The sequence below is a fragment of the Equus asinus genome, chromosome 16 (assembly GCF_041296235.1).
Source record: "Equus asinus isolate D_3611 breed Donkey chromosome 16, EquAss-T2T_v2, whole genome shotgun sequence".
In the NCBI taxonomy this organism is placed as follows: Eukaryota; Metazoa; Chordata; class Mammalia; order Perissodactyla; family Equidae; genus Equus; species Equus asinus.
The window spans coordinates 44396132-44412492 of record NC_091805.1 but is presented as its reverse complement, the minus strand read 5'-3'; the positions used below and the strand labels follow the sequence as shown (position 1 = coordinate 44412492).

At 47.6% G+C, this 16361-nt stretch overlaps 1 long non-coding RNA gene across 1 annotated transcript; it reads right to left on the bottom strand.

Annotated features, from left to right (window-relative positions):
* Positions 1-1269: 1269 nt before the first annotated feature.
* Positions 1270-4845, bottom strand: LOC139040406 (uncharacterized). Its single transcript, XR_011494904.1, has 3 exons — positions 4280-4845; positions 3619-3974; positions 1270-1540 (listed from the first exon to the last, which is right to left on the bottom strand). It is a non-coding gene; the product is annotated as an uncharacterized lncRNA (long non-coding RNA).
* Positions 4846-16361: the final 11516 nt, after the last annotated feature.

Below are 16361 nucleotides of genomic sequence, written 5' to 3'. Positions count from 1 at the left end.
GGAATGCCTCTCTCTCCATGGAAATGTGTGACAATAAATAGCTATTTAACATCTGGTTGTTAGACAAGAAATAGAAAGGGGCTGTGCAGAGGGCAATTGTGACGGCATGTCACAATTCCCAAGATGTTGGGAGTCACTGGTGTCTTCCCCTAATGTTTTCACAGTTCAGGCAAGAGTAGAAATTGAGGCCCTTCTAACCCATCTCCTTTCTCTTTCCCTCCATCCCTCAGTATGGGGGCCTCATGTGTATTACCCACTTGTCCAAGTCTGTCTACACCCTCTCCCAACACTATCTCTTTGGCTACCCGTTGGGCCTTGGTATGTCCACATCGGTGGTACTGCACATACTTGGGAATATGGACTTGGGAAGGAGGCCTGTGAATTCCCTTGTCCTAGATACTCAGAGTATTGCCTGAAAGGGAGGTCATAGACTCCTGCTGGGCATGTCTCTTAGCCCTGTGGACTCCTCACCCTGTGGGGACGGGCATAACCAGGAAGAGGAGTGGACGTCAGGGGTCCCTAAACTGTGGAGCCAAGAGCAGAGGCCCTGGCTGCCCCCATGGATCCCATACACTTGATTTTCCCTCCACCCATCCCCCTAGGCTTTGCTGCCTTCCTATTCCTGGAGACGTTCCTGTCAGTAGACGGCAAGGGCAGAGCTGTAACCGCAAGTGGAACTGCAGACCTGAGACCTCTTCTTTACTTTTATCACCTTTCTGATTCCAGCCAAGAATGTGTAGTGATTCCAAAACACGCTCAGCAGCACTGTGTTAGGTCTATTCTGGTTTCTGCATTGATTCACAATGAATAAAAATTAAGTACTAAATTTTATGGACTCCTTAAAAAAAAAAATTCCTCCTCTTTAAGCTTTAACTAGCTAGTGCCTCCGGGAGCCAAAGGCAACTTTTAATTAGCACCTAACTACTGCAAAGAGAGGAACTCTGATAATTGCCCAGCAACCTTAAATTGCAGCCTTCTCTCACTTGCAATGCACCTCCAAGTACATGTCTGAACATAGTCTATCCAGCTTTTGGGGACCCCTTCCAGACTCATTTTAACTATAAATACTGCCCTGGTCATTGCAGCCCTAACTCTCACTTGTCTGACCTCCCAGTTATGTGCCCAAATACAACACCTCTCCCACCTTCACCCCCAGCCCAGGTTGCCTTGTGTTAGTGGTGAACTCCCCATGTCCATGCTGGGTCTTCCTGTTAGTTTCTCCAGATAAGTAACGTGATGGTAGGAAACACATCTCAAGCGGTTCTTATTAGTCATGTGACTTTCTTTATATTTTAATGAGTTCCCAAGTATGAACAAAGGAGAGAAGTGAGAGAGTTACAACACCAGGTAGCAGTTGCTCACTTCGCTTACACGGTGTGGAGGGAGCTGTTCTCTGGGGCGACGGTTCTCAAGCTTTCGTGTTCGAGCAGCTTGTAAAAAGTGCAGATGCCCAGCCTTATTGACTCAGAGTCTCCCAGGGATTCTGAGGCAGACCAAGATTTGAGAACAACTTTCCAGGGCATGACTTGCAAAACCAAATCTACAGACAGGAAATATCACATGAGTTTTTAAAAACCAAAATTTTTTTTTAAGAAAAAGAAGTTTCTTAATGAATGCTGAGAAAATACCAATGGAGTATGTTCTGAGAACATAGACACAGACACAGACACACAAATATAAATTCTAACTAACAAAAACACCATAAACATCAAATGCAAAATTGCCTGGTAGGTTTAATTCATTTATGATGAATCCTAGGTTTATTTTCAGCCCTGGTCTGTTTGCATTTGACCTTCCTAGCTGTCTTCCAGCTCTCTGTCATTTCTGTAGTTTTGCTCATTAACTGTTGGATTTTACTGCCCTGAGGAAGACATTGACTCCCTGGGTTGGGCTTCCTAACGCTGGCTCTTCAAAACCCACCCTTCATTCCACCTACTGCCTGAGTGCTTGTCTGGCACATAGGACTGTCCCCTCACTCTGCTGCTTTACTCAAGGTTTAAGAGGCAGAATTAAATACTTTAAATAGTCTCATAATTCCTCACATGTATTTAAAAGTCCAAAGTATAAACAAATAAATGTTTGGCTTATTCTGTGTTCCAACCGAGTCAAAGTATCCTTTAGACTTTGGAGAGACGATTAGAAAGCCATCCTCTGAAGTTGAAAAAAGAGGATGAGTTTAGAATACACATAACTATCCCTCTATGAGTGTGTGAATGTATCTCCAGTGAGTGTAACCAATTTGAAAATCTCCTCAAGAAACAAAGATGTCTCCTATATCTTCACAAATTAAAATGTGATGCGAAGTGGTATAATTAACTGCAATATGTTTAAGGCAATGTTGTCAAACAGAAGGTTGGCTACTGTCTTGACTCCAGATAAAAAGGAACCCCAAATGAAACATTTTTCAGCACATGCACCTGCTATTCCATCGCCTTTGTACGTATATTCTTAGAGTAGAGAAGGGATATACTCAAATAGAACATATGTTCCAGAACAGGACAAAATTTCTAATAGAAAATTTCAAATTTCTAATTTTATACTTGACTTCTTAACCTGGCCCAGTGCGTTTTAATTCATTTATATTTTGTCTCAGATTTTTTTGTTCCTTACTAGTTTTTCCACACTTTTGTAATTATTCTGATTAACCATTGCTTTAACTTTTGTTCTGAGATTGGCCCTTGAAACTAGTTTCAACTTAAAAAGTTGGACTCATGGAAACAGAGAGTAGACTGGTCGTTGACAGGGGCTGGGGGTGGGGGAAACAGGGAGAGGTTGATCAAAAGGTAAACTTGAAGGGCTGGCCTGGTGGCGTAGTGGTTAAGTTTGGGCACTCTGCTTTGGTGACCCAGGGTTTGCTGGTTTGTAGCCTGGGTGCAGACCTATGCACCACTTATCAAGCCATGCTGTGGCAGGCGTCCCACATATAAAGTAGAGGAAGATGGGCACAGATGTTAGTTCAGGGCCGGTCTTCCTCAGCAAAAAGAGGAGGATTGGCAGGGGATGTTAACTCAGGGCTAATTTTCCTCCAAAAAAAAGGGTAAACTTCCAATTATAAGATGAATAAGTTCCAAGGATCTAATGTACAGCATAGTGATTGCAGTTAACAATACTGTATCGTATGGGGCCTTTTGCACAATCCACTTGGGGGGCCTGGGGTTCACTGGTTCGGATCCTGGGCCTGGACCTAGAGCTACTTATCAAGCCACTCTGAGGCAGCATCCCACACAGAAGAACCGGAAGAATCTACAACTAAGATATACAACCATGCACCGGGACTTTGGGGAAGAAGAAAATAAGAGGAAGATTGGCAACATATGTTAGCTCAGGGCCAATCTCTCCCCTAAAATAAAGAAAAAGGTAAATTAGAAAAATATAATACTGTATTGTATACTTGAAATTTTTGAAAGTAGGTCTTAAACATTCTCACCAAAAAAAAAAAAAAGGAAAACAAAATTGGTAACTCTGTGAGGTGATGGACATGTCAATTAACTTAAGTGTGGGAGTCACTTCACAGTGTACATGTATATCAAATCATCATGTACCCTTTAAATTATTAGAACTTTATTTGTTAGTTATATCTCAATAAAGCTTATGTCCCCCTAAATATAGCTTCGATACCTCCTAAGACCTTCAGCTCCTTTTGTCCTGGCTCCTCTCCCACCCGGCAGCTGTTGGCCGAGCCCGCGTGAAGAGGATCTGCTCGGAGTCTCTTGAGAAGAAGGCAGCGTGGGTGGCTCCTCCCGTCAGTGCCAGAAATGCAAACCTCCTGAGAGCTGCATTTGTCCTCGCATCCTCGGAGCAGGGTGCGCGAGGAGAAGAGCCTCATGCGGAAGCGGTGTTGGCCACCCCTCAGCATGGACAGCCATCGCCTGGTCCTCTCCCCACTCGCCAGACAGTAAACAGCTTACTTACGGAGACTGAGAACTTGTACATCTAATTAGAAGAGACGCAAAGGAGACACTGCCAGGCAGGTACTAAGAGCAAGTATTTAAAAAATAATAAAATAAAGAATTATTAATTATCACAATTTATTATTTAAAAACAATAACCATGCTTTGTTCTATGCATTTTACATCTATTACTTTAATTCTCAAGACAATCTTACGAGACAGTCACTAATATTATCACCATTATACAGATAAGGAAACTGAAGCACAGAGTTGTTAAGCAACCTGCCTAAGATTGAGGGGGACTAAAGTTCCCTCCTCAAGCCGTTCCCTGGTCTGCCACTGGCGTGAGCTGGATGCAGCGTTGTTAGTAAGTGGCTAAGTTCAGCTACCTCTCCATGTGTGTGGTGTGATGGTGTGCTTGTGCCCTCAGAAACACAGAACAGTCAGGCGTCCTAGAGACCCAGAGTCCTGGAGCTTCTCTTCTGAGCAGTGGGAACACGGCTAGCGGGTCTGAAATCTGCCGGGCTGTGGAACAGAAGAGGAGGAGCTTGGGACTCTGCTCTCTGGGATGGGAGCGTGCTTAGTGATCAAGAGTGGATAAAATTCCATTAGAGGTAAATGTTGTCAGACAGCAGGCTGGAAAGATATATTTTAAGCTGAGAAATTACTTAATAAATTCAGACCAACACTCTGTGACATTTCCCACAAGACTTTAATGCTGTTTACAAATTCCAGAGAACACCCTGAGTTGTTTCTGGCATGGGCTTATGATTTATTTCAAAGGAAAATGGGACAGAGTGTGTGGGTTTGTGTTTAATGTGAAAGGGGATTTGGAGATGAAAAGTCAACTGGTGTGAAAGATTGCAGGGCAAATGCAAAGTAGCGGAGCATGTGGGTGGCCTTGGAGCATGTAATAGCGTATTGAGAAAGGAAGGGCCTCTCACCCTTCCTGCGCTAATCAAATAGTTCCATTTGCACAGGCCAACAACGCATTAAGGAGGACGAGTTAGGAGGCAAAGCCGGAGCCCGGCTTTCCGAAGCACTTCAATCCCGGAGACTTTCATATGGAGAACAGGCAGAGCTTCCACCCCACAGAAGGAGGCCAGTCATCATTCATTCTCTGCAAAAGTCAACATTTAGAAGACATCACCTTCATCTGTAACAAGATGGACATCACTTAGACCAAAGGAAGGCATTCCTAAAGAAAATAAGACCTTGGACTAAGAATGTGAAGGAAGATCTGGGAGGAAATTTTCCACATCTGATACTCTGTGTTTCTTGGGAACAGAGGGATGGATTTGTTGACCTTGTGATTTCGTCTCTGTGTTCTTTGTAGTGTGGAGTAGAGCAAAGCCGGCATTAGGTCTCGAGTCCAGAGACCACACAGGGGTCAGGAAAAAGGACTTGGCTGTGGGAGTGGTCCAGGGGTCAGTGGGTTCAAGTTCTGGGTGACCAGGGAGGCAGCAAGGTGGGGCCAGGCTGGCAGGGAGAGGACAAAGTGATGAAGGCTCTTCTCTCTCCCCTTCCGTCTCTCCCCTTCTCTCAGGGAAACTCTGAGTCCCATTCATCTTCTTGCCATGGAGTATGTGGTCTGAATGGGAAACGAGGACAGTGACGTCCCCCATCTCTCTTGGAACAAAAAAATGACATTCCATTTGGTTTTGGAAAACACACAATATTCCACTTATAAAATATTCAATCACTGTCATTAATCCTCCCGCTGGGCTGGCCCTGCCCCACTCAGGCATGAGCTGCAGACTTAGGCTGTGGCCGCAGGCCCAGGAACCTCTCCAGCTTCTCCTTGTGGACAATATAATTAGAGGCGACAGGGTCCTCTGCTCTCAGCGTTGCACTCTCCAGGGCAAGGGTCTGGGTCTGCCGGGACCTCCAGAGCAGTCTCTAGGCTTAAAGCTAAAGAGCCCCAATTGACCTGGGGCTTCCTGTGACTGGGCCGAGGATTTACAGAGAAGTTCTAGGCCTTGACAACGTTCACTCCTCTTAACACAACAGTGGTACCAGCTCCGGAGGTTCCATCCCACTTGCCAAAGCTCAACTGCCTGCCGTAAGACGTGGGCAGCCCTCCCCATCCTGTGCTGGCCTGTTGTTCTTTTTTCCTCAAGTTTTTCTCTCTCACCTTCCTCTTCTCCTCTCAGATTTTTTCTTATTGTTTCAATTTTTATTTATTTTTTGAAAACAGAATCTCAAAATGTCAGAGCTGGAAGGGGCTTCAGGAGCCACCAGGTCCAACCTCTTCATTTGACAGGGGAAGAAACTCAGGCCCAGAGAGGGTAAGGCAGTCGATGTTTTCCCCAAAGCTTCAAAGCAAGCATTTCCCCCTCTGTTCTTCACCGCAACCCCCCCCCCCCCCCCGCCCAAGGAACCATCCAGTTGCCAGGAACCTAGGCTCCTTGACTGAGGAAGTACTCCCAGCCGTGCTGCCTGTGGCCAGGCATCCTGAGCATCCTCTGGACCTGCTGCACTCTCAGGTGACCAAATGAGGCACCAAGGTGGCACAAGCTGGCTGATGGCCTTTTATTTCTGGCTCCAGGGACTGAGTTTTCCGTGTATCCTTCTGCTTTCTGCTAAAATAATCTTCCTGTCAAAGCCTTATTTTTCCTGCCCAGACTCTCATCTCTCTGTGTATCAGCTTCTTGTGCTTCCTGAGCCCTCTTGCTCTCATGGTTTGCACCATCCTAGGATGCATCCTCTAGGACTTACCTGGAGAATCATAGAAAGGATCTCTCCTCTCTTCCCTGCCCTGGGGGCTCTGTGCTCTTGCTCCTCCCAACCCCTGGATGCTCACCCTTTTCTCCCCACTCACCTTGCCTCCCTGAGACACCACTCAATCTTCGCCAGAGCTCCAGACTGACATGGAGTTGGCATTTGGTGAAAGTTCCTCAGCACTTTTTAGGAGGGAGTTTTGAGCCTAAAAAAGTAGGGAGGAGGGGTGGGTATTTTTCTTCTCTGGGGAAACTAGCTACTGGGTGTGGATGGCGTTTTGGTCCATGTGACTGTCCTCTGAGCCTGACCCCCAAGCCCGAGGAAAGCCATGTAAGTTCTTGCTGTTGGAATGTTCCATTTGCTCCTGGAGAGACTGCCTGGGCCTGGATTGGGAGGAGACTGTGGGTAACTGTCCTTAATGCCCAACTCCTGGCCCCAGGCTCCTACTAAGGGTGGGGACGGCGACCTCAGGGAAGGCTGGATAGATACCCCTGACGCTCCCCATCCCTCCACCCCTTCAGGTCTCTCCAAAGGCCACCAGGCCCAGGAGTCTTAGCACCTGGGGTTTGGGCCAGCCCAGGATCAAAGAGTTGTGGAGATCCTAGGAGTCATCAACTTCTTTGTGTCTAGGAGGGGGAAAATGAAGGGCAGGAAGATGACGTTATCCCAAGTCCCCCAGTTTGTTGGTGACATAGCCAGAGCATGAGTGATCGCCCTTGCTTTCCAGGATGTAAGCGGCCATCACCAACACTACCTCCGTGAGCATCCCACAGCTCTGTGAGGTCAGCAGAACAGGGAGGTCATCCCATTTTCCCAGATGTGGAAAGAGTCCTCCCCAGTTCTCTGAGACCAGACTTCTTGGTCCCACTTGGGGTGCAGTATCACTTGGAGAGGTGCTGAGGGTCTTGGCAGACATTGGCCCTGGTTCCATACCAGCGCTGCCAAGACCTCCCTAGGGGTAGTTCTGTCATTATCTCTACTCCAAGGTCTTGGCTACCTCAAGGGCATGCATAAGAAGTGGGCAGCTAGTCCATGGTGGCTGGAAATTACAAAGTCCTTTTAGTTATGAAAAGGAGCGGGCATCACATTTTGTTTTGCACACGCATCAAGTCGCTTGGGGATGAAGAAGAGAAGGGGGTGGGTTGAACTGGGACGCCGACCTACCCCTCGACGCTCATGATACTCAGTCTGGTTCTGTTTTTCTCCTGTTCCTTTCAGCATTGCTCCATGATTCTAAAATGAAACATTCTGTTTTCCAATATAACCTTTCTAATGAAGGAGTTGAGCTAGTGACTCCAAGAAAAAAATAAATCACAGGAGCTATTTGACTCTGCATCTGCACATTCCCCGAGTGAAGTTGAGACTGGAAAAAAGTGGCTGGAATCCGCAATCCACTTGGCCTTGTTCAGCTGAAGCAGCCCACCTGCCAGCAGCTCCTGCAAAGCCTGGTCAGCCAGCCCCTGGAGAGTCACACGGAGTTAAAAAAACTCTGACAAGAGCAAAGCTAAAGCTAAATAAGCCCTAGCAGCCAGGACAGAGCTTCTCTCTTATCACAGAAAGATAATTGCCTGCTCTGGCTTTGTCCTAATGCGGCCAGCAGCCTCGCTCAACACTCCCTCACCTCCAGGATGTCCTTTAACGATGAGGGGAAGGGTTCACTTGATGCCACGAACAAGGGCTATGGATCGCTGGGGTGAGGACTGAGCTGGACCTTCCACAATACACATTTTCCTTCTAGAAGCAGCCCTTGTCCTAACACTGGCTCTGGGCTTCCTGTGATGCCCATTCATAAATGATTCAGGCCCTGCTTTTTGCAGAGCATTAAAGCTCTCTCTCCTTCCTTCACTTGGGAGCACAAACAGCAGCCCGGTGCTGGAATTTAATACCTGGTAAAGCTTTCAGGTTCAGGAATAATAAGGCAGCGCTGTAAACAGCATACAAATCCCACATCCAGCCAGCAATAGTTGCTAGCTTGGCGGGGGCTCAGGGGGAGAGGGAGAGAAAATGCTGCTGTGGACCTATGTGGGGGCTCCCCTGGGAAAGAGATCATGCTCTTTTCAGAGGTGCAGCAGAGGGTGGCGCTGCTAGGCTCCTGGGAAGCAGCATTCTTAGTTCTCTGTGAGCCTAGGACCGGCTGGTTTGATCATGTCTCAGGAAGGCAGACACCTCCCCAGGGCTGGTGGTCCCAAGGCCAGGCCACCGAGTAGGGTTTTCGTTACTATTCCACTGCCCACAGTTTGAGGGGGATGCAGTGCGAGTTCAAAGCCTGGACGTACGTTCCCGCTGCCTGCCAGGAGGCTGGAATCCTGTTGCTTTGGCCCCTGTGAGTCTGAAGTGCCAACTTTCTCAGTGCCCCTAACAATCTTAGCCTTGCTTCCGGGCCCACCTGGACTCCTTCAGAGAGCTTTCTTCAACAGTCCTGCCCAGTTTTGTAAAGTCAAGTAGAAGTAAATTTCTCTAACCTGTAATAACAGTGGTGCTGATATAGTGACAACAATCATGATAATAGCTAACATTTACTAAGCACATCTTTTGTGCTAAGTTCTCCTGTAAGTGCTCTTTTGTATGAAATCAGTCTCCTCTCACACAGGCGTATGAAACAGGTCATAACATTGAGAAAGTGGAGGCACTGGTCAGTTTGGGTTTTATGTACGCATGTGCATATGTGCGTTAGTCTTTTGCCTGCGCTGAGCTCTCCGAGGGGAGGCGGTGTGTTACACGGTGAGGATTGTGAGTGTTTGGGACTCTGCTGGGCAGGATCTGATCAGTTCTTATAGCAGCAACGTGAGGTAGTCAATATTCTGCCCATTTTTCAAATGAGGTTCAGAGACGTTAAGTAACCCTCTGACTGATCTCAAGTCACACAGCTTATAAGTGCCTCAGTTGGACATGGAATATGACCTCTGTGTCTTCTATTGTCTGGTGGTTGAATGCACAAGCCCACCACCACTTACCAGTTCTGTGACATTGGGCTTAACCTCTCTGCACTTCAGTTTCATTGTCTGAAACCTGGTAGGTAGAAGTACCTAATTCTAAAGCTGTGATGAGGAATGAATGAGATAAATGCATGTAAGGAGCTCAGAAGAGGGTCCCTGGCACACAGTAAGCACTCAATAAATGTTGGTTATTATTATCATGGCTCAATGCAACGCAATGCAACAAAGGGTACATGAGCACCGATGGTGTGACTCTGGACCAGATGCTATAGTCGGTGCTTCTCTGGTTTATTCCTCTTCTCTACTTTCCATGGTGCCTTGAAAAGCATTAAGCACCTAGTAGCTGATCAATGAATGCCTTCTGATTGATTTCTGCAATAAAGCTTGCAGATGGGTCCCAAAAGAGCTCTTCTGCCTATCATTGTGCATATCATCATCTGTCAGTCTTTGTCTTTCTTTTCCTCTCTGCTACACCCGATTTTGAAAGAACCAATGGCTGTGTGATGGTAAAAAAAAAACTGGTTCTGGGAGCCAGGTGACCTGGGGGTCTGCTTTAGGTTCTATACTGACTTTGACCTGGTTAAGTTAGTTCCAGCTTTTGGCCTCTGTAAGGGTTTGGCTTAGATGATATCTCAGATCCCTTGCATGCTTCAGTTCTTAGGGAAAGTGAGTATTAAGGGCAGGGACACCTTTCAACGCTCCCCAACTCCTAGCGCTTTGATCTCAACTTTAGAACTTGGCTGTGATTTTTAAATTGTTTTCAGCCAAGGAGGAGGATAAATAACTGTAAGACCACCCCCCCCACCCCCACCACCCGTGTTTGGGTCCGCTCATCTCTCTACTCCTAACTATGGCTGTGCCCACACTGGCCACGCTCAGCATGCCTCCTTTCCTTTCGTAACCCCAACTCAAGTCAGGGAAGGATTCTGTGAATATGTATGTGTGCACATGTGTGAAGTAGCTACTTTGGGGAAAATCCTGATTCTGAGCTACCCATTGGCACCTTTGGCTGCAACTTTTGGGAGGAAAGAGACAATAAGTGTTTAAACTTCACTGAAGTAGGCTAACTTTGGTCAACTTGTTGGGTTGCCTTCCAGGGCCCCTAGAACATGTATGTAGGGGATGTGGTGGAGGGAGTGGTCAAACCATATGCTTCATCTGAGCAAATGGAGAAATGTGGCCTGGTTCACCCAGGAAAGTTGGGTGGAAAAATCAGGGCAGAAATTTGACATTGCTGAGGTGAGAGCGAAGAAGGAGGTCTCTCCATCCTAGACGATTGAGGCTTTCCCTTCAGGGATGTTGCCATGGGGAGAGGAAGCAGAGCTAAGGCAAACCCTCCAGGAATTGTTGTGAGACCCTACAGGCGCAATGCTTACCTGGGAGGCAGGAGTTGGAATCACGTGACAGGAAAAGGGAAGGCATGCCGTCTTTCTTGGAAATTTGGGATAAATTATGAGACTGCCTAACTTCTTCAGCACCATTAGGAGTTCTCTTTGGGATACTTCTTACAGAGGAAAGACTTGCTCTTACTCTTTGAATTAGCAGCAACTAAATCCTTGGTTGAAAAGGAAGTGGATGGACCTGGCAAGAAGGAGAGAAGGATGTGGAGGAGAAAGGGTAGGGAGGAGCCCTCTTCCTCCTCTCTGAGGGCAGGAGCAGCAGAGGTAGCTGGCCCCGCTTGTCTCCCCAGCCTGGCTTTGTCCTTTATTCTAAGACTACATATCCTAAAGGGTGTGTTGAAAGAGAATGTTTTTAAGAGTTGCCTTGTGCCTGCCAAAACCATGGTCATGAGTTGGCAGGGCAAAGTCTCCTTGTGGACATCTGTGTGAGGGAGGCTCTTATTAGGCTCCTCATGTTCTCTTATCAAGTGCCTTGAGTACACCTTGTCCCAGCAGGTAGGGCCTGGGGTGTGAGCCTTCCTTGCCCTCTGTAGGGATCATGGGACTACAAAAGGAGTCAGGAGAGAGGACAGCAAATCGGGGAAATTTGTGACCTGGCAAAGGGAGCATGAGCCTGTGGGGTAGCACACCCAGGGCACCTTCTAAACCAGCAGACGAGCAGAGTCAGCTCCAAGACACGCCTCCAGCACCCACCCTTTCTGGGAAACCTTCCAGAAATCCTCCACCTTTGCTCCCCCTCACCCCCTGTATACCCCCCAATCTTAGCTCTTACTGTAACATATGGAAATGACTTGATGGCACTCGGTCTCCCCAGATAGACTGAGATGTCCTTGAGGGACTGTGTCCCCCTTACCCTGCACTTCTGTGCTCAGCCGGGCTCAGGGTGCAGGAAGTGTGGGTCAGTTGGGCAAACTGAAAGCACCGCACATGGCACTCAAGTGTTAGCTTCCTTCCCTTCTAAATATTGTCACAATGACCTGACTCTGAGGATGAAGATCTTCACTTTGAAGACGTACAGCTTTCCAGCCAATGTCAGCTTCTACCTGCCCGCTCCCACTTTCCTGCCCTCCCAGCCCCCTGTCTCATGGCCTGTGCACAGGACACAGAGGCTTTGATCTTAGGCCACATTTTGCTGTTAGGCCTAACTAGCTGAGCATACCTACACTCCCTGTATAAATTCCAAAGCCGAGAGAGACAATTAGGGGGTCATCTACTGTGGGACATTGCCCATGCCTCATCCGTCTCCATTAGTATGCATTGCTGAGAGCTGGCTGTGGATCCCCGCTCCTCAGCACCCCTCCCCTAATGAACCCCATTTCAGATGGAGCAAGACAGAGCCACTCGGTTAAGAAATTATTTCTGCTTCCTGCCAAGGAGGAAGTCAGGAGCAAGAGCCTCTTCCTTGGGGGCGAATTATTTAATCACTTGTCTTTCCCCTTGAATCAATGCCACTAATGAACATCTTTTGCCTCTTCCTCCTTTCCCCTCTGCCCTCCCCCTTCGCCCATCAGCCTCTTATTATTCCAACTTCCTCTTCTTGCTTCTTCTGGTGTCATCAGTGACTACCTAGGGAAGGCTGGCCCACATTGCAACCCAGCTGTTCTCTACCTCTTCTCATCTTTCTCCCACCCAACCCTCACTTCCCCTTCGGGTCACAATCAATCTGTTCTGGAATGATACCAGCTTCGGGGAACAGGAAATGCCAGTACCTGCCAGTGTCACATAAAAGAAAGGCCCTGGGCTACCTCTGAGAGGGAGACTTCAGAACAAGGAGGTGGGTCTGGGCAGAGGGAGAGGGGAGCAGCAGAGTCATTTGTCATGGCTAAGTGGAAATTTATTGCCCTACCCCCAGGGCTATAGAAAAGCTTCAGCTAAGCTCACAAAGGGAATAGGAAATTCAACAGTTGCCAGAAAAAGAAGCCTCATCCCCAAATCAGTGTAAGGGCTGCTGATTCTTATTTCCAAGGTGTGGTGGCACTGGGCCCCCAGGCAGCTCTGGGGCATGGGTAGCCTGAGGTTGGATGGTATGAAGAACTGGGCTGCTCATCTCTTTGACAGCCCTGCAACTGTGGGCAGTAGCTGGCCAGGGGTCAAAGTGTGAGTTCTTCTGCCTGCCTCCTCCCCTTTCTGTGATGCTGGGGCGAGCTCCCTGGACACTGTGCTTACACTTCAGGAGTCCTCAATCAGCAAGCCTGGATAACGTTTATTAAGGGCCTTGCACTTCCCTAGGCACCAGGTGGGATGTAAAAGGGTTTGATGTGTCCCCACTCCTCAAACTACTTGTAATCCAGTTGAGGAGAGAAGACTAATGCATGGATTGAAATTGACAAAACAGGGTTAATGTTGAATATGCACAAACAGGAGTGTGCACAAGAGAGAGTTCCAGGTGAGCTAGGAGTCCATTAATCAACTCATATTCCCTAAATTTGTACAGCAATTTGCAAAGTGCTTTCATACAGAAATTTATTTTCTTTTTTGATTCTTATGCCAACATTTCTGTGGTGAGCGATCACTATTTTAGCATTTTAAAGATAGGGCAACTGAGGTGGAGAAAATTTAAGCTATAAGTTGACCTGAACACTAGTGTTCTGACTTTTGGTTCTCTACTCCTTTCATTATAATGTGTCAAGGATTTAAAGAAAGGAAGACAAGACTCAGGGTAAGTGGGACCTAGATAGTGAAAAGTAAAGGAAATTAAAATTCAAGTAGGAGAAATAGCATGAACAGTGTTGGATGAATGAATAAATCTACAAATGAATTCAAGAATGCCCTATGGCATGGGATAGTCAGGAGATGGAGAGGGGAGCAGCAGAGTCATTTGTCATGGCTAAATGGAAATTTATATTGCTACCATCCCAGGGCTAGAAAAAGGCTTCACTAGAGTCCAGGGCCTGTACTGCAGAATAGTGAGGGAGAAGGGTGAACCAGTTGGTGTGGCTAGATTATATAGAGGCCTAGGGATCCAGGCAGAGGAGTGTGGGTTGAAATGAGAGGCCCAGGGAAAGCCACTGAGGCTCTGGAAAAGAACCATCTCTCCCAAAGGCAGGAAAGTTGTTCCTACCTCTGTATATTCCATGCCTGGGAACATGGCCTCCCTAACGGCACAGTGGCATGGAGAGCAGAGCAGAAGATGACAGTTCTGAGCCCAGATCCGTAGCTTCTAGTCCTTGGGCAAGTCTAATAACCTCTGCAAACGTCAGTTTCCCCACTTCTTCAGAGCTCAGTTGAAATGTAACTTCCCTGCTACTCTGATTAAGTCAGGCCCTGTGTCATACATCTTTGTGGCACCCTCCACTTCTCCCGTGTGGCACTTATCACAGTTGTAAACAGTGGTCTAACATGGTGGGTCCAGGAGGGCAGGGGCTGTAACTGTCATGCTCAGTGTTGAATCTCTGGCACTGAGCATGGAACTGGGGATGGTTCTCAAGAAGTGTTGGTTTGATGAATGAATGGATTTGTCAAACGGTATAATAATGTTAACTCACGGCACAAATGGGAGTATCAGAGGTCATCTCGTAAGTTCTTTGTAAAGCAGTAGATGAATGAGAGAGAGTACTGTTATTGGGACCTGGATAGAGACCACGTCAAGAGTCTGGAGGCAGGGACAAGCTCCAGGATCAGTCGTCCACGGTGATGTCCGGGTGGAGAGGGATTGAGAACGTCACAGATATTTGGAAGAAAAAAACGACAGAGCACAGTGCTCGGCTATCGATACACAGAACGAAGGAGAGAAAGAACTCAAGATTTCCAGGCAGAAAGATGAAGGAAATGGAAATGTCCTCAGGGCAGTGGTGAGGTGGCCAGGAGAGACCCCTTCCTCAAGGGTTCTGTTGGCCTCCCACTCTTCGTCTCCGAAGCTTTGACTGTCTGCTCCTCTTTGGTTTCCCTTTCTGTACTCTGTCTTATCTATCCTTGACTTGCTGTAATTCTGTTTTGGTGTTTCTTTGTCCCCCTTTACATTTTTTAGTCTTTGGCCCTGCCTGCTTCTGACCCCGCCCTGCACCTTCTACTCTTGTCTAACTTTTCTCCTGCTGCCTCTTTCCTTTCCCTTTGGATCCTTCTGGCCCTCCCTCTGTCTTCAGTTCCCCTCTCTACTTAGTGCTTTCCCCCTTTGAATGTTTATCTCTTCCAGCCTCTCTTTCCTGCCAGCTGTCTGCTGTTTGTGGCATCCTGGATGCTTACTGACATCTGCCAGGTGGATCAATATCAACACTGAAGGTTTCTTTTGGTTCTTCTTCTCCCACCCCTTCCACCCCAACACGTGCCTCAGTCTCCCTCAGTTCTCCTTCCTCCCTGAAGTTAGAGACCAAACAGATACCTACTGATTAGGGAAGCTGGCCCTGGGACTGACAATATTGCAGCCTCTTTTACAGCCCTTTCTATGTACTTCTCGTTCATATTGATCAGGCCTGAAGCTTTCCCTCCTCTGGGGTTCAGCCCCTCACCCCGACCTGGAATGCCCTCAGCTGCCCCGTTAAAAGCCCTGCCTAGGTCTTGCCTCCTTCCTTCCTCCTAACGCGATCATGAGGCAAGTATCTCACTGTCTCTTTGTGTCTTAACTCAATGCCCTGTGCATTCATCTTCACATCAGAATGCCTGTCTAGAAAACTGTCAGGGGACATGGGCCTGGCTGGTGTCACTATCTTTCAGTCTAGCCGAATGTTACACAAAAGTAGGCTCTTCATAAATACCTTCTGATACTAATGTTCATGATGTTGCTGATGAAGATGATAGTAAGTGAGATGAATCACGGCAATGTTTCTGGAACTGTGCCTGGCACATAATAGGTATTCAATAACCATTAGTAGACTCTTAATCTGAATGATAATGTTAATTGCTTTTCAAGACTCTGTTTTTGATTGCAAATAATGGAAACTGACTCAGCGGCGCTTCAGGAACAGAGAGACTCTGTGGGGTGTAGATGAGCCTAGACCAAGGGCAGGACATAAATTTGGGCTTCACTAGAGTCAAGAACCAGGAACTAGAAAGTTCTCAGGGCCTGAGACAGCTACTGTCCAGCTGTGTGGTCTCGTCTCTTTCCACGTGCAACTGCTTCTTTCTTGGCAGAAAAGTTTCCTCTGCTCTTCTGTGTACGTGGCAGAATATGGCCACCCCTAGCCCGGCCTCAGTCGTCTCTCTAAGCTCCCGTGCCACCAACCCATGTTCCAGTTCTTCAAGTCCGTGTTTGTTCTGTAAGTCCTTCAAGTGGCAGTTCTCCAAGTCCATCGGCCCAGCTTAGGTGAAGCGCCCCTCTGGTCCCTCAGGGTCACATTCCACAAACACAGGTACAAAAATGCTCCCCTCCAGAGTGACAGGAGCCATCTTCAAAGGGTGGTATGTGGTGGCGGTGGTGGTTGGGGGAGGGCATGACAAGGCAGACACAACAGAAAGTGCCTCTTGCACGAAATACGGTA